Source organism: Chaetura pelagica, unplaced genomic scaffold, assembly GCF_000747805.2.
Source record: "Chaetura pelagica isolate M959 unplaced genomic scaffold, ChaPel_1.0 scaffold222, whole genome shotgun sequence".
In the NCBI taxonomy this organism is placed as follows: Eukaryota; Metazoa; Chordata; class Aves; order Apodiformes; family Apodidae; genus Chaetura; species Chaetura pelagica.
In genome coordinates, this window is record NW_009952711.1 from 8,476,424 (window position 1) to 8,495,375 (window position 18,952).

Genomic DNA, 18,952 nt, shown 5'->3' on the forward strand with positions numbered 1-18,952 from the left:
GGTATTGTGATAATTGTGCTTAGATAAAGATCACCAAAAAACAGCTAAAATAGCTGCTAGATGACTGGGATAAAGTTCATTACTAACGGTGTTAAATGCCCTGCTTTTCATTACAAGTGTCTAGAGCCAATCATTTGTTCCCACATGAAACACTTTCTTTGTAACAGCACTCATAGAAAACATCAACAATTCTCCTTTTAATAAATATTTATCTTTTTAAAAAATACTTGTTTAACAAATACTATAATTTGGAAATCACTTATGTTTTTTGACTTGGTAATATCAAACATCAAGGTGTAGATATAAATGCTCTATGCAGAAATAATTGTAGCTACAGCTGTATCAGTAAACCTTCCTTATGCTTTTGCTGGTTAATCTATCACTTGTTCACTGAACACAGTAGATTGTACTATCAAAGATACTTTCTATGAATATATAAACACTGAAACAAAGTTCAAACTCAAGATCAACATTAACATAATAGCAAAAGTTTCTAGATCTAAACTAGGTTAGTTGAAACTTAGAAATAAAAATTAATATAAGAAAATGTATTAAAACGTGAGTATGCACATTAGTATATGAATATATATGCCTAAAAAGCTTAACATTATATCCAGATACAGACAAGATCTTCTAAAGATGTTTTGTTTATGTAATTAAAAAATAAAAGAATACAGTCAAGCAATTTCTCAACCCCAATGCTAATTAGCCCTTACTGCTATATGCTTTGTCTAATGGATAGCAATCTTACCATCATTATCAGGCAAGACAAGGTTGTTTTATGTTTTACAACTGTCTGACATGCATCCTATGAGTGAATGGTTCACAAAAAGACACCTGAGTGCAAATGATACAATCCTTCTGGCCTTGCACATTGTAATACCTTTCCTATGATGACTTAGCAGAGGAGGGGCTATATTCGAGAAAAAACACACAGTATTTTGCCTTTCTTGCGTGCTTTTTCTTTCATTTCTTCTGACATTTTAATAGTCAAACAGAGTTAAAGGTTACAACATATCCTGGACTGTTTTATTACAGTCCATAATGGAAAAGGGGAACAGAAAACCAAAATCAGACGAACTCAGATGAGCAATTTTCAATGTATCTTTGACTTAAAGAAATCTCTTCTGAAAGAAAGTATATTTCTTTTCAGCTGTCTCTGAAAAAATAGGTTTAGTGCTAAAACCAGGGAATAAAAATCAGAAAATTTATAGTGATGATCTACAGTAGAAAATTATTAAAAGATACAGATAAAAAAGATAATCTGTTAGGTTTAAACAGATATTATTCAAGTAGATGTCAGAAATCCTCACAAAAGCCTTTTTTATCAATTACATCCCAATCCAGTCTTAACATCACTCATGCAATATAGCATGTGAGAGGAAAACAGGTTTGTATGAAAAGAAACAGATACACTTGTTTGGATATGGCTCATTACTAACCTTTATCAAACTAAAGGTTAAAATAATCCAAACAAGGTGGGATATAAAAGCTACTCTCATTTGTAGTATCTTTGTTTTTCCTTCACATGCACTGGCTTTCATCTAGCTTTTTTCTTTGTTTACCACAGGTACTAAAAAGTGTAAATAGACCATGGTTTAGAACTGAGATATAAGCCCCTGTGGATTAAATAGACATTTTATTTAGCCACCTTCAATTACCATTTACATTGCCCAGCAACTGCTCCATTATGTAGGCTCTTTAAGTCTCATTAACAAGGTTCTACTTACTTATCTTTTGTATTAGTGGTGATAAATTCTCTGTGGCACAGAAACAAGCTAACCTTATCTGGGGAATCTTGTATAAGACTGCAGAATCTCCATTCTCAGAGGTTTTCGGGACATGACTAGACAAAGCCCTATCAAAGGAGTCTAAAATCAGTGTGGGCTCTGCTTGGAGCAGAAGATTGGACAAGAGACCTGCAGCACCCTTCTAACCTAAATGAGTCTATGATTCCATATGAAAGCTTTTTTTTTTCCTAAAACAGTAATTTAGGATGCACTTCAACCTCTTTGAACAACTACACAAAACATATTTTCTATGTTAGGGCTATAATTACACATGCATGTCATGAAAGGTATGCAAAACGGTGTAAACACATTACATAACTCAATAAAAAATGACAATTGGAAAATCTCCATGACCTTTAAAAGACATGATATGGTACAATATGGTCTCACTTTTAGTTTTGTTGCAAGTAATGGAAAACACTACTGTGCATAGCATCTGTAACAATCAGATCACTAAATGATTAATCATTGAGTAATTATTAAAATACACTTGTCTGTGTTTTAAATTACTTCTTGAAGAAAAGATGTATATTCTTTTTGAATGAGCTGGAGCAAAATGTAAATTAATGTTTAATCAATAAAGCTGTAAAAGAACAGCAGCATTTCACGGCACTCAACGACCAGTATCTGAGTAGTCTAAATACTTCGTAATTTATACAATTTCACTCCACAATACCAACTTTTAAAAAAACATAAAAATTACATAACATCTAAGGTGTAGAAATGAAAGTGACAGGTTCTCCCCAAATTAGGGAAACAGCAATCATCACAGCTGACATCTATACTTAAAGCTGAGATTATACTTTTTTTAAAAAATAACATTTTATAACAAAAAACCACAATCAACTGTTTATATCACTGGATACGTTTAAAAAGTAAAGGTTATTTAAATGTAAAACAAGGGAGAAGGTGAAGTTATCAGCAAAAAAAAAGCTAACTGTGCTGTTAGTAGATAACTTTGAAGATCAGGACTGTGTCCAAAGCAGAAACCCAGGAAAATATTCAAGGAGTTAGAGGATGTTTTTTAACATTACATTCATGTTAAATTTAATTATATTCACACAGCACAATGTCTAAAAAAGTTTTTTAACACCAGGCATTCATGTTCATAGTCTTACATAAATTACAACTGCAGAATTTAATGATGAAGATTTGCAAAAAAAAAAAAAAATGTATATAGTGTTAAAACTACCAAGTGTTAAAACTTGACCTCTGTAAATAAATTCTCAATACCTGGCTGAAAAAAGCTAGCTTGTAAATCTCAGGCATTCCAGACACTGAAATTCTGTAACTGCTTCCATTCCAGACCTAAAAAGGGAGATTTTCTTCAATTCTGTCTGCAAGGCAGATCCCAGCTTACAAAGATTGGTTGTTTCATTTAAAAAACTATTTTATTTAGAGGCCTGGGACTTGAAAAATTTACTCTTAACACAAAAGGGAAAAAAGAGCTAAATTCAGAGGAAATTACTTCCTTGTGAGACTAAACAGTTCTCCTTCAGTCCTAAGCAGAAAAGCAGAGGAATTTGAATGAAGATGCATAAACTTGTCACATAAAGGTTACAGTGTTTTCAGAATGAAGTCCAATATCAAATAAGGATCCTTACTTTTAAGGTAATTTCTAAAATAGTTTCAGTGATGATTAAAGATCTGAACACTGAGCATTCTTCAGTGAAGCACAGATCTGAAAAGATACCAGGCATCTGAAAGGTGAATATGAGTTCCTAGTGAGAATTGGAAGCTATCTGGTTAAGTAGGCTGCCAGAGTTCAACGGATTCAAATTGGAAGCAGATATCTATTGTGCTTAGACACATTAGGAAAGTAAGTAACTGCCTCACCTAGCACCCCAGTAGATTTGTGAAATTCATTACAAGTCCACTTATCAACAGCTTGCCCATTGTTGAGGAGTAAGACTTGTCAATTTTAAGGGCTTAGTCCTCTACGGACTAAACTCTTTCTAGAGCTAATAGAGTCTACACAATCAGAAAACATTTCTGTCACTTGGACGTTCATAATTTTGCAAGACTAAAACACAAAGCTTTTTCTAGCTTTGCAAGGTAAACACTGAAAACAGCTGATTGTACTGATCAGTCTTCATTGGTTTGCACCTCTGTTTTCTGACCATGTGCCAACAAAGCACTGACAGACCTATGGTATGATGTTACCTGGGCAACTCAGGCAAATCCTTATGCAACGTCTTATTTATATATTTCCGTTTTTATACAGTAGCAGAGGCACTACTTCTAGCCTATATCCCTCTGAGCCTATATTCCCCCTGAGGGAAGAACCTCAACTCAAGGTGTTTCATTGTCCCAGCTTTATTTAAAAGAATCTCTGTCTCACTTTATTCAGAGAATCACAGAATGGTTGAGGTTGGAAGGGACCTCTAGAGGTCATCTGGTCCAACCTCCCCGCTCAAGTAGGGCCTCCTGTATCTCCAAGGAGAGAGACTCCACAACTCTCTGCACGACCTGTGCCAGTGCTCAGTAACCCTCAGAGTTAAAAAGTGTTTCCCCAGTCCTCTTCACATTTTCCCTTTGGGTATTTATATACATTTATAAGACCCCCCCCCCCAGCTTTCTCTTCTCCAATCTCAGCTCTCTCGGTCTTCCTCAAAGGAGAAGTGCACCAGTCCCTAAACTTTTGGGGTCCTTCATTGGGCTATCTCCTGTATGTCCATGTCTCTCTTGTTCTAAGGAGCACCTAGAACTGAACACAATACTCCAGATTTGGTGTCACCAGTGCTAAGTATCACCCCTCTAATCTTCCAACTAATTCAGTAATCTCTTTATGACCACCAGAAATGCTTTTATAATAATAATGTTATGTGGTATAATTTTAATAAGAATTCAGGACTTTACAATTACAACTGGCTGGCTGAGCGTAAACACAATTTACTATTGTCTTGGACAGCACCAGTTTTGATGGACAAGAACCAAGTAATTGGCTAGTGACCACTGAGTTTTCATGGTTCATTTACTGGCCGTTAAAACCTGGTTCTGCTACAGATTTCTTATATGACTTTTAGCAAGCTACTTTCAATGTGTTATTTGATTAGAAAAAGATTAAGTCTGGCACATGCTGCTAAAACCTTAAACATACACCCCTACTAGCTTTAAATTACCAGACTAATCACAATATGGCCAGAGAGGAGATGTAGCTGTTTCTACCCACACTCCTAGTGACTTCTGTTGGCACACAGGGCACCATGCCATGACAGTTAGACTGCTACCTCTGTTTATGCTAGCCTACAAGGTTAGCTTGTTTATATGAGTTGCTGTGACATTATTGCACAATACAGAAACCACAGAGCAGACCTTTAAAGGAAAGGCAACATTTGGAAACCATGAACTCTCAGTTCTTGTGTAAGACACAACATGTTAATATGACAGCTAACTTGCCTATACACCCTATTCCTATTGATCTCACTGAAAACTAGGAATCAAAGTGGGTCTCGACAAGCAACTAACTTCTCAGTGGTCATAAAAGAGAACACTTGATTATTGAACAGAACTGGACTGTCCTGCAAGCCTAAAGCAATCAGGTAGACCACAGAATCAGATGTTAACAGGAAAAGGTAAAACAGTAAGGCCTCTCCTATTTAATTGTCATAGGAAAAAAACAGTCATTACATCTTGCATTGAAACATCAAGATAACAATAGCTTCAAGCAATACAAGAAGTTACTGTCATTAAAACAGACCCCTTTAGGTCAGAAGGGTTATTATAAACAAGAGCTGAGTATTTACTGAATCCGCTTCACAAATAATTTTCTACTCAGCTTCATATTCTTGTTTTCAAATACCAGTAATGTAATACAATGACCAAGATCCAAAAGGAAATACGATTATACAAGAACAAAACCATTGGAATTTATAAAAATCATGCAACTGTTTCCACTGGGTTTAGGTTTTGTAAAAGCATATTATTTTTTAAACCAAAATGTTCCTCTGTTCAAAAACATGGATAGATTTGCTTCTAAAAACTAAGTAACACACAGAAAACGGATTGAAAGAAAAAAGAATTTTCTTTCAAGACAGTAACTTGATGAGAGTAACAATGACTTCCGACTTGAAAGAAACCACATCATTTTTTAAATTTTACTTGAAAATAAAAACTAAATAAAACAGGAAAATTATACAGGAAAGCTAACAGGCAATACATAAGGAGAGCAAGAGATAACTTCATTAAACCGGAGATATGCATAGCCAATCCATACAAAGATTCTACAAAGCTGTATTAATTTGCAGAGACTAAATCCTTCAGCTACTAATCAAGAGCAAGTCTTCTTTTCCTTTAGATAGCCTATCCCACTGGGAAAAATCCACACAGTTCTCTTAAATCCACATTAAAAGTGAAAGCTTTGTGGGAATCATGGCACATGCCAGAACACTTTCCTTTCTCTGACATGTCTGCAGTACTTCACTAATTCAGGATTTCCTGAGTACAGCATGTTCCAAAACTTTCTGTCCTTAACATTACTAGATACAAGAGACAACCCTCAGTCTTTTCCTAAGCATTTAATATAACTGTAAAGCAAATGCGTCAGAGTGATACCACTGAAAATCATAGGGGCTGAGGAGTGGGAACACTATCAGCAGGGTGGGGTGAGCAGCAGTGAAAATTTGCAGAGATGTCTTTTCTGATTCAGATAAATCCCATAAATAAAGAATTTCTTAAATCATCCTTTAGCTTCTATTTAAGACTGGCAATGAATAAACCTATTCTATTTAGCAAATTATACACTAGAAAATGGGAAATCAAGGAATCACAGACTTCACTGCCATAAATTATATCTATGATGCAAATTTATGAGTTTTTCTTCCAGAAATATTAATCTGAATTGTTTGCAACAAAAACAAGGTCTTCCTACCTTGATGACTGACAAGTTATCTAAATCCAGATATGAGTCCATGGCAAAAAAAGATGGAGAAAAAAAGGCAAGGACAGGAATAGTAGTTTAGCTATAGTTGGGGCAGAAGGAAGATAAAAAGGAGTAAGAGAATCATAGAATCATAGAATCACAGGGGTTGGAAGGGACCTTGAAAGATCATCTAGTCCAACCCCCCCTGCCAGAGCAGGGTCACCTAGAGTACATCACACAGGAAAGCATCCAGGTGGGTTTTGAATGTCTCCAGTGAAGGAGACTCCACAACCTCCCTGGGCAGCCTGTTCCAGTGCTCTGTCACTCTTACAGTAAAACAATTTTTTCAGATATTCACCTTGAACCTCCTATGCTCCAATTTGCACCCATTACCCCTTGTCCTATCACTGGTCATCACTGAGAAAAGCCTAACTCCATCTCCCTGACACTCACCCCTTACATATTTGTAAACATTGATGAGGTCACCCCTCAGTCTCCTCTTCTCCAAGCTAAAGAGACCCAGCTCCCTCAGCCTTTCCTCATAAGGGAGATGTTCCACTCCCTTAATCATCTTAGTAGCTCTGCGCTGGACTCTTTCAAGCACTTCCCTGTCCTTCTTGAACTGAGGGGCCCAGAACTGGACACAATACTCCAGATGCGGCCTCACCAATGCAGAATAGAGGGGGAGGAGAACCTCTCTTGACCTACTAACCACACCCTTTCTAATGCACCCCAGGATGCCATTGGCCTTCTTGGCCACAAGGGCACATTGCTGGCTCATGGTCATCCTCCTGTCTACCAGGACCCCCAGGTCTCTTTCACCTACACTACTCTCCAGCAGTTCAGCCCCCAACCTGTACTGGGACATGGTGTTGTTCTTCCCCAAATGTAAAACTCTGCACTTCCCCTTGTTGAATTTCATCATGTTTCTCCCCGCCCAACTCTCCAACCTATCTAAGTCTCTCTGAATGGCAGCACAGCCTTCTGGTGTGTCAGCCACTCCTCCCAGCTTAGTGTCATCAGCAAACTTGCTGAGGGTACATTCTATACCCTCATCCAGGTCGTTGATGAAGATGTTGAACAACACCGGTCCCAGCACCGACCCTTGTGGGACTCCACTAGTAACACACCTCCAACCAGATTCTACCCCATTGACTACAACTCTCTGACTCCTTCCTTTCAACCAGTTCCTAATCCACCTCACTTCCTGGTCACCAAACCCATACCTGATCAACTTATCCACAAGGATGCTGTGGGAGACGGTGTCAAATGCTTTACTGAAATCAAGATAAACCACATCTACCGCTCTACCATCATCTATCCACCTAGTAATTTCCTCATAGAAGGCTATGAGGTTAGTCAAACATGATTTACCCTTGATAAAACCATGCTGACTGCTCTTGATGACCCCCATGTCCTTGATGTGCCTGGAGATAGTCACAAGAACAAGTTGTTCCATCACCTTTCCAGGGATGGAGGTGAGGCTGACCGGTCTATAGTTACCCGGGTCCTCCTTCTTGCCCTTCTTGTAGACTGGAGTGACATTTGCTATCCTCCAGTCCTCAGGCACCTCACCTGTTGCCCATGATTTACTGAAGATGATGGAGAGTGGCCTAGCAATGACCTCCGCCAGCTCCCTCAGCACCCTTGGGTGCATTCCATCTGGACCCATTGATTTATGGATGTCCAGATTACTCAACTGATCCCTAACCCAATCCTCATCTACCATGTCAAACTCTTCCTCTATCTTGACTTCTTCTGGGGCTATATGAATCTGGGGCTCATAGGGAGACCCTGCAGGAGTGAAGACAGAGGCAAAGAAGGCATTCAGCACCTCTGCCTTCTTTATATCCTCTGTCACCAGGGCTCCCACCTCATTCCTCAATGGGCCAATATTGCCTCTATTGCTAGTTTTGCTAGCTATGTACTTGAAAAAGCCCTTTCTATTATCCTTAACCTGACTTGCAAGGTTAAGTTCCAAGGAGGCCTTAGCTTTCCTAATTGCCTCCCTACATCCTCTGACAACAGTCCTATATTCCTCCCAAGTGACCAGCCCCTCCTTCCATGATCTATAGATTTTCCTTTTCCACTTAAGTTTGCCCAGTAGTTCCTTCTTTAACCATGCAGGTCTCCTAGCACCCTTACTAGATTTCCTAACCATTGGGACACTCTGATCCTGTGCTTGCAAGAAGTGGTCCTTGAATGTTGACCAGCTATCTTGAGCTCCTTTATTTTCTAGCACCCTGTCCCATGGGATTTCCCTTAATAGATGATTGAGGAGACCAAAGTTTGCCCTGTGGAAGTCCAGGGTTCTGGTCCTGCTGGGTATTTTGTTCCTTCCACACAGGATATGTACTCATATAAAATCTGTTTTGTTGTGATTACATCAGCTCAGTTAAGATTTTATTAGCATTTAAATTCTATCACCATGCCTTACAAATTAGGTAGTTAATATTGTACAAACAAGGCAAACAAATAATTATCTTACTGTATTGCTTAATAATCTACCTGGTCTTCTGACATTTTTCAAAAAGAATTTTCAGCTTCAGTACAATACATTTTTTTTCTACTATGTTCTTGTTTGTTACACAGTTGTCAGGCTTTTCACTCTCAGTCTATCCTTCTTTCTCTCTTTCTTTACCTTTCTTCTTTTAGATTCTGTAGTATTGCTACATTAAAAGAGAAAGCAAGGAGACTTGCTATTAAGGGGAAGAAATTCAAAGTAGAGTGAAAAGTCATAGCAGTACTGTGAATAATTAGAATGCAATGATTCTTTGAAATATAAATATGTGTAATTTTGTAGGAGTGTAAAATGGTTTGGTTTTTTTGTCCCTTGTTTTTTCTTTCTGGGTTTCATTATCCACAGACTTTCAACTTGCCCCTCATCAGCCCCTGCACAAAACTCAATACATTCTAGTTGCTCTCTCACATAAAGAGCAACTCCACCACCTCGCTTCCCCGCCCTATCTTTCCGAAAAAGCACATAACCATCCATGGCCACATTCCAGTCATGTGACCTGTCCCACCATGTCTCTGTTATTGCTACCAGATCATAACCCTTAGCCCGCACACTGACCTCTAACTCTTCTTGCTTATTCCCCATGCTGCGTGCATTAGCATACAGGCATTTCAGGAAACAAACAGCACACTGGTGGGACTAAATCCTCCCTAGACCACCTGCCTTCGGGCCCTGGTTCGTTCCTCTTGTGCTTGTCCCTAACAGACACAGTTTTCTCCCCTTCCCCCTTCACATCTAGTTTAAAGCTCTCTCAATGAGCCCTGTTAAGTCCTGCCCCAAAAGCCTCTTCCCCCTCTGAAGATTGAGAGAAGATTGGTAGCATAAAATTATGGCCATAGTTATTAGAAGGAAAACAGTAATTTCAGGCAAGAGGAAGAGAGAAAAATAAACTTGAAGAAACAAAATGTTGGATAGCATTCAGAAAGGGAGCAAGCTAGAAGAAATATCAGCACAAAAAGCTGGAGAAAAGATGTTAAAATAACAGCAATGAGAAAGAACAGCAGGCTAGTGCGAAAGAGGAAAAATTCAAGATCTGATCCATTAGGACAGTGAAGACAAAGGAGTAGAAGACAGAGGTTAGAATGCAAGACATACTGAAAATGGGAGCCAGGCGCCAGAGGAAGACATAGAAAATAGAGTAGCTGTCACTAGTGGTAAAGAAATTGACAAATCAAAACCATCAGATGGAGTAACAGCAGCTTATTTAAATACTTTGTAATACTGTTTACAGTTTAATCAAATGGCAATATCAGTCTATTAGAAGGATAAGCTTAGAGTTGACCAAAATCTACAATTCATTTTTCATTGCGGTAACATTTTGATTTTGTGAAAAACAAATGGAAAATATTACTAATCATTTATGTTGACAATTAGATTTTGCAGTGTACTGTAATTTTCATTCCAAAATGCAGAAAGTAATATGCATTATGTGTTTAAAAATATTTGCAAGACTTACAGGCTGCTGTAGAATTGGCAGAGACACTAGCTTGCGTTCTAGTAGTAGCATCTTTACTAGTATGATTTACTGTGGCAGCCTTAAAGCTGTCGAGATTTCATTTAATCCATACACATTTCTTGGGCTTAGACCTGAAAATAAAAAAAATTAAATTTAGAAAAATGTTTATGTTAATTTTGATAATCACCCTATGAATTACCAAAATGAAATGAAAATTGCTTTATTCCCTGTCTCCAGTGTGCAAATTTGTATGCCCATGGTCAAGTTCAGGCTCAGGACCCAAACCTGTTAACTGAAATAATTATATTCATAGACTTAATTCAACTAGGATAGCTTTTACTATCTCCATTCGGCTTCTGCTTGGTGTTTCCCAGGGAGAAATATCCTTACTTTGTGGTTGTTCCAGTTCTGGTAATTTAATACATTTGCATATGTTCTATTGATGTTGTGAATTATTCTGGCAGCAATACATAATTTACTTTAGTCAGTGGTTTTCAATATTGATTTCAGTAGAATTTTGCACAGCACCCACACCGTAAGTTTCATGGAGACACAGAATCTATGTCATACCAGTGGTCTAGTTTCATGGGATTGTTTTCTGGTCTGACTAAATTTCAGTTAATTCTACCCATTATCTATTTACAGTGGTTACACATTACAGAGCATGCTGTGGGTTTATCCAGCTCTTCCAAGTTAAAGGCCCTTTTGGAGCTTGGTGTGTTTGTAACTTTGAAGTATGCAAACCTTCTCTGAATTCAATTTTTCAGGGTGATCTTTTTCTCCATACAATTTTCTCTGTCTGTAACTAAAAAGAAAATTCTGCCCAACAGTGACTGACAGGGAGAGAGGTCTTGCGAAAATATTTCTGAATTTTATATGTACTTCAAAAACATATTTCTATTGCATTTGTCAATTGGCTTCAACATACAAGATAATGAAACCCACATTGTCATGAAATCTAAATAAATGAGCACTGAAGATAGAAATCTGCTCTAAATCTAAGTTTTGGAATGGATATTAAATGACACAGGCAATCTAAAAATCGTAAACTGTTACTGTTAAAACATGCAGATATTTAATGGTAATATAATACTACTTCCAATAGAAACTCCTAGCACAGGTACATTCTGAATCCTGCAAGAATATTTATACAAAGTGACCGTTTTCTATGTATGTATATATATGCATATAATTACTAAGGGATAAAGCAACAGATTCTCACTGAAATGCAGACTTGGTGGTCTGCACCGAATATGCCTCAGGGAGGAGGAGAAAAACTACCAGTACTATATATTCACTGAAAAATTAAGTCTACACATCCATCCTTAAAATCATCATTTAATGGATTCAGGAAATGCTCCACATAAATGGACATAAGTGACTTTTGACAAACAAGCAGGATGTATCTGACAAAGTAAGAATAACTCTGTATCTAAAAAGGATACAAAAGAGAGCTCGTATTACAATTTTGTAGTTAATGCAAAAATATTCAAATGAATGGTAGCAATTCGTAGGCACTCTGCCAAACAATAAAATAAAATAGTACAGACTTTTATTATTTGTGTGAAACATTTGGTGAATCTATCAATAATAGGGAAATTAATTTCTAAAAAAAATTGGTTTATCAACATATAAGTCAAATTTCACAGTCAAGCCTGAACTGAAAGATACTGATTTTAACAAATTACATACTTGGAACAAGTCATTTAGGGTTAAAGTTAAAGGTAAAGAAGAAAATGTTATTTGTTAATGTGTAACTAATAATTATATCTAATGAAAACCAAGGTATTTTTAAAAATCACATATTGTAATATTATAATTAAATTTTCTTATTCACACATTATATGTGACCAAAAAAAAAAAAAAAAAAAGTTAAAAAAAATAACTTCTGATTGTCCACAATAATCTCTAGCTTTTCCTCACAATTTTTTACTGTTCTCTCTCTGGGACTTCCACGCATATGCATCCAGCTCTATTTTGGAGTCAAATGCTGCTACTCTGGTTATATGTAAATTGGTTTATGTGACATGTTAATACTTTCATGAGTTGAAATACAACATTTACCCATGTATCGCTGAAAATGAGAAGTAATTGTATTGTTACCTGGAAAAAAACCCAATGTCCTTTAGCATCCCTGGGAACAGGAAGAAAAAGTGCCACAAAATCTGCAGTTCTGTCAAAGAAGTGGTCAGGTTTCATAAAGGAAAAAAATCAGGAAAAAGGTATCAGCATCAATTCAGTTATAGTGGTGTGCTAATATACCGATGCATGACATTATAAAAGCTCACATTTATCTACCCTATGATGTGAGGCATTGACAACAGAAAGGAATACCACTGAAACTTACTCTTTATTAGTTCTGCCTCTTACTCTTAACATGTTGCTCTTCTAAATGTATTAACAGATTATTTTTTTAGTATATTGCAGTAGTTCCTGATTCAAAATAGCTCTTAAGAACATGCATTATTTGAAGCATATGTTAAGTCTATCAGCCAACAATTAAGACGAAGCCTAAGTGCTGTACTGAATCAAAGCCAATGTACATAAGCACAGTCTCCTGTTCCATTAATATTTTCCTTCTCTTCTTAATAAAGAACATAGTGATCACCTGAGGTAACAGAATACATACACTTTTGATTTATGTTCTTAACCTAAATATTCCAAACTTATACCTTTTATAAACCCTAGCACCATTACACAAAATAAGCAAAGTAAGATAAACAGTCAGTTTGATCTAAAGGTTTATTTTAAGCTTCATGGTATAAAACTGCTAACTAAATTAGTTCTTCAGATGTTCAACTACTACTCTTTAAAGTTATATGAAAAGTTAATCTTGGGCCTACATTTTATGCAGTTGAGCTTAATCACTAAAATACTTGCATTTTTGTATCCGAGGAACACGCAGTTGTTTGATAATAACAGATCTATAAATGCTTGAAATTAATTTACACCTTAAACTTATGGAGGAACCACCACCAAAATGAATCCTTAAACACTCTAATACATGATTTTGAGAGAAACAAAATTCTCCAAACTTCTATAACATTTTTCTGTTGAAACAACAATAAAATATTGATTACAATGAATGCAGAGATTTAAGAAATCCGAAAATGAAGACACTAGATTAACTTATTCCCTTTTAGACCAGCAGGCAAGCATGGATTCTAAACTGTGTCAGAACTGTGTGTAGAAATGCAGATAGGATTTCCATATTCCTTGCATCCTGCTTATCATTTGCACATATTTAAGCACAAATCAACAAAATTAGCTAAAATCAGTCTTCCAAAAATTTGTTTTTATAACACAGATGTGGCATTTCAGAAAGCTACATCAGGTTCTGGCAGCATATTGCAAACGCCTCTAACAGGAATAGCTGCAGATTATAAACTCAAGTAAGATTTTTATCCAGTCCAAGTATTAAGCTCTACAGTCATTCATGGAGTTCCAAGACACTATGTTCTATGCAAAATCCACAACATTTTATATTTTTTGGACTAGCAATTACTTCTCTATAGATTGATATTTCAAATATCAACTCCAACAAGGATGCTTCTTCTCAAAAATGTGACATAAGTGAGCATACATTTTGCAGCAAGTACTATTGGCAGGTCACTGTTCAGGCATAGAGGTTATCAAGGCTGCTCAACAATCTGAATTTTAAATCTATCCTTCACCTTGAACTACTTGTTTTTATCTGCTTGACACTATATGTATTTGGATAAATGACAGGAATCAACTGTTGCCTTCATTTATAAATATGAAGCTGTCAAAATTTATTGAGAAAAATGCAGCATTTAAGTGATATAAGATTTACAATGTTCTTCAGTATTAACAGTTAATAATTTTAACACAGTTATTTTAACACAGATTGTGAATCAGTCTGTGTAATACCATTTAATGATACATTAATTTAAAAAAAGTAATTAAAGTTCTTTTTATTAATAAGAACTTAACATGCAAAATGGATCAAAAGTCAGGATTGCAGAGTATCTGATAGCAGTAACAAATTAGTGATTGTTTCATGTTGGTGGTAACTATGATCACATAACTCTTAGGAATCTGTTCCTCTTGCTTATTTATATTTCTGTATCAATGCAATCCCACTGATCCAGCAGTACTGTCCATCAGTCATTAATGCTATTTCACACAGTGACAGAAACATTTTCAGCTAAGCCAATCCATATTATGAACTGTGAATATGCCTCAGACAAGGAGCAATGGTCTAGAATTGAGGGTTTAGGTGACTACAAAATACCTCTGGAGATATAAGGAAAAAGTACCTTTTCAAGTTCTTTGCTTGTTTTTTCTCCCAACAAACATGCAGAGACACACGTAATCCCACTTCTGGATACAAGGAAAAAAAAAGTTGAAAAGTTGGTCTTTCTTGTCTAATCCATAAAAATAACTAAAAATATGTAATTCATCTTCACTTTCCCCCTCTCACTTGTCTGAGTCATAACTTCCCCTGCCTCAATTTGCCCAGTAGAAATGTCTTAAAACTATTAGTAAGGTTTAGCTAGAAATAGAAATATTTTATAGAGACTTTTTGTATATCTAGATCTACATCTAAATGTGCATGTGCACAAAACTTAACACACTGTATAGTCTTACTGCATCACTGGAAAGACTGGGAGGATTAAAAATCATCATTTTAGTCTTTCTGTATGTCTCACATTACCTTCATAACACCAAGATCTATAGAGAACAACATGTTTTCGTAGACTTTTTCCTGTACTTTGTTTATCTCTTAATCAAAATGTTCCTAAAACCCTGGCAGACCTGGGACTTTAGCTTATTAGAATTTTTTAAATTATAAACTTGATGGTTCACTCTTGCAAACTAAGTAAAGCTGTGAACCCTTACCTGGGCCAATGTTACTCTCTTTAAGGGCAGTAATATATTGCTTTATATATGCTGGTCCACACTGTAATTAACATATTTTTTCAGCCTGTTTTTCTAGTTCAGTGATACCTGTGTTTGCTCTTTTCTCCAAGACTGAGAGTGGACTGACATTCAGCAGAACACATTCATACAGATATTTACACATAGCATTGAAGTAAAAAAATTTCCTTAACTTGTCGAGCAAAGAATAAGGCTGATCAAGAGAGGTAAAACTTGCCTACCCCTTCTGCAGTCAGTACATAGTAAAAATAGTTATTTCTGAAAACGATAAAAATGCAAAAATTACATTAGGTGATCTGTGAACTACATTTTGCATGAAGAATTGTAATACCAATATAAATGCATTTTCATACACCTTCTAGGAATCTCTAATGATGGCAACATTCTTAATGTGGACTGTGATTTCCTCCTCGCCCATGTACTGCATTCAGAGATGATTACATCACCTCAAAAAGACAGAAAAACAGAAATAGGCCAGGGAGGCCCATTATAGCATACACAGAGAAATTAAAAAGACTATGACATTTTAATTAAAGAAGGAGATAACTCAAGAAAAAAAGGTTACTGTGTTTCTAAAGAGACAAATAAAATCATGTGCCATTTAGATTCTTGGAAAGGACAGTAATGCCTTCCATCTGTTGAGAACAGATTTGGGAGCAGAGGGGGAAACTACTTCTTGATCTAGCAAAGAATTTAAACTAGCAGCTTAAATATTTGAGCAAATTGTTTAAATTAATGGTAGACATTTGAAGTTAATCTTCAAATTGGTCACCTTCCTAAAATAACTTGGTGTTAACATAGAGTGATCAATGTGTTTTTACACCCTTTAGTAAAGCCAGAAGAAAATTACATGTTCTATCTTAATAGCAAAACAGCAAGACAAATTATTTTTTTTAAAAAGCAAATTAAATGCAAACTTTCAAACATATTTTGTTTCTTTGTTCTGTTGAGAGAAAAAGTTCTGTTCAAAGCAAAAGAGCAGTTTTTATCATAGCTCTGTAGCTAAAGTCTTTCAGTGAATTGACACTTGCAAATAATGGAGGCAGGTAAAAAAAAAAGTTAATTTTCCTCCAAAAAGAATATAATTTTCACAAAACCTTACTAACCACAGCATATTACATTCTTTAACAAAATATAAAGCATATTCAAAGATTTCCCTAGCAGTCTTATCAGTACAAGAAAAGAAAGAAAGCTCACTTAAAAACAAACTAGCTATTCCCTTTTTCATAGCCATCTGAACTTTTTTGCCTCAGGGTTCAGCACTTTCTGTTACATTAGCAATGCTGTGGACTGATCAAGTATTTTCTAAAAAGCTTGATTCAGTGTCATCATTCAAGCCTGCTTCCAATAGAAAATTGCTGTACAGCAGACAAAATGTTTCCTCCATGGTTTAGCTGTGAGAAAAAGGGAAGTTAACAAAAAAGTGGCTGCTGTCTTAAAGGTTTGCCATTTCTATGAACCTCTTAGTTTCCAGTGTCTGAGGGTCTTGGAATTAAAATCTGTGCTCAAACACAGTTCTCAATATTTACACTCACTTGGCTTTTCTCAGGACCGAACCCCTTCACGGGGTAGTTAAAATAATAAGCAGTTGGACCTACCAAATATTGAGATGGTAAGAACTCTTCAAAAGTGAAAGGAGGCTTTTGCATTTTCTCCTGTAAGAATTATTATCACCAGAATGCCTAGAAAAAACCCCAAGAGAACATATACTAGCAAGTATTTAAAGTTTAGATAACTAAAAGTGAGAGGCAAAACTATCACTATAGCATATATAGCGTGTTCATTGTAATTTCTTCCAATAAACAGAACCCTACACATGCTTAGATGTCAGGAGACATGCTAAAAATGTGAACAATACATAAGGACACTTAATCATAAAGGCAGAACTTCCCTTTTCCTCTCAGTAACTCTATACACAATATTTTTATTATTGATATATATGTACTTCTTAAATACATACTGAAGAAAAAGTGAATGTCCAGTCACCAGACTGGAATCAAACAGAGCAAATCTGCCCTGTTCTTCCATACACAGTTTTTGTGTAGTGCTTAGAAGTCGAAAGAAATCTGAAGGTTGCAGATTAGGAGAAGTCTTAATGAAATCAATCAGTATATATTCTGAGTATAATTAAAAACTCAAATTTTACATTGCTACATCTGAGCAGAAACTAAGTGTGAGCAATACTAGTTTGAAAAAAAAAAAATAATTTAGTAAATGATGAAATTAAGAACCCAAACCAAAAATTATATGGCAACTATTCCTAACAATAGTTTTGTTAATACCACAGCTTTTGTGCAAATATCTGTATAGAATAAAAGTATACAAAAGGGTATTGAGATCTCAGAGCCTGCTTTTAAATAATAAGCAGGCTCTATTTGTTCCCAAACAACAAGTTCTGGATTAAGCACTCAAAGAAATAATTCAAATAAAGTAAAAGATAGTACACTTTGTAAAGCCTACTATAATTAAGTTTGGCAAGAAAGAATTTTAGGGACTCTTATAAGTCTTTTTTGTATTCAAGAAACATTTTGTTATTCCTCCATAATTAACTACTGCACATCAAGATGTATTGTCACAGCTTAAGGAGATAAAAAAATACAGATGGTGAAATTTAGCCTTTTTTCTTACTATTGCTAGCATGAAAAATTGATCAAGTCAAAACAAAACAAATAACAACAGAACACTGGTAGAAATCCTCTGCAACTGAATGTAATACCACTGAAGTCAGTGAGGTTTTTGGGGTGTAACTGAGATCAAAGTTTGGCATAAAATCTGCCTACGATGTAAACTTTTCCCCTGAGGCTATTACAACTAATATGTCACAGACTTTATTTCATTGAGAGAAATAGTCTCCATGCCAAAATTAGTGGTTAAGCATAGTCAACTTCGACCTAAAAATGCAGTTACTGAACACTAAATACTGGGTAAATGCTACTGTAGAGCACCATCTTCAACCAGGCCAAGGAATTTCATGGAAAAGATCCCACGTCCTAGTTAGAGAAAGATGCAGAAGAATTACGGTAACGCTGCTCTTCCAGCCCGTGGTGTTTGTTACCCACAAGGATGTGTGGTAAGGATACTACTATGTGGGGGGAGAAAACACAGGTAATGTATCTAAGAGACCTGGCTTTCCTGTAGCTAACAAGGGAGTGAAACAAAACCCGCAGCCTGCGTGCCAAGCCATCCTTCCCAGCTCCTTCTGAGAGCTGCGGGGCGGGCACAGCCCCCGTGGAGGAAACGCCTGAGGAGAGCGAGGCACCGGGGGCACCTGCCAGCGGCTGGGAAGGCCTGGTACGGAAACAGGCTGGAGAGCGCGGGTTTCACCCCCGGCAGGTAACGGGACCTGGTTTCTCTTCAGGGTTTGGTGACACAAAACGTGTAAAAACCTCCGCGCGGTCGCTCGGTCGGTCACGCAGCCGGTCCCC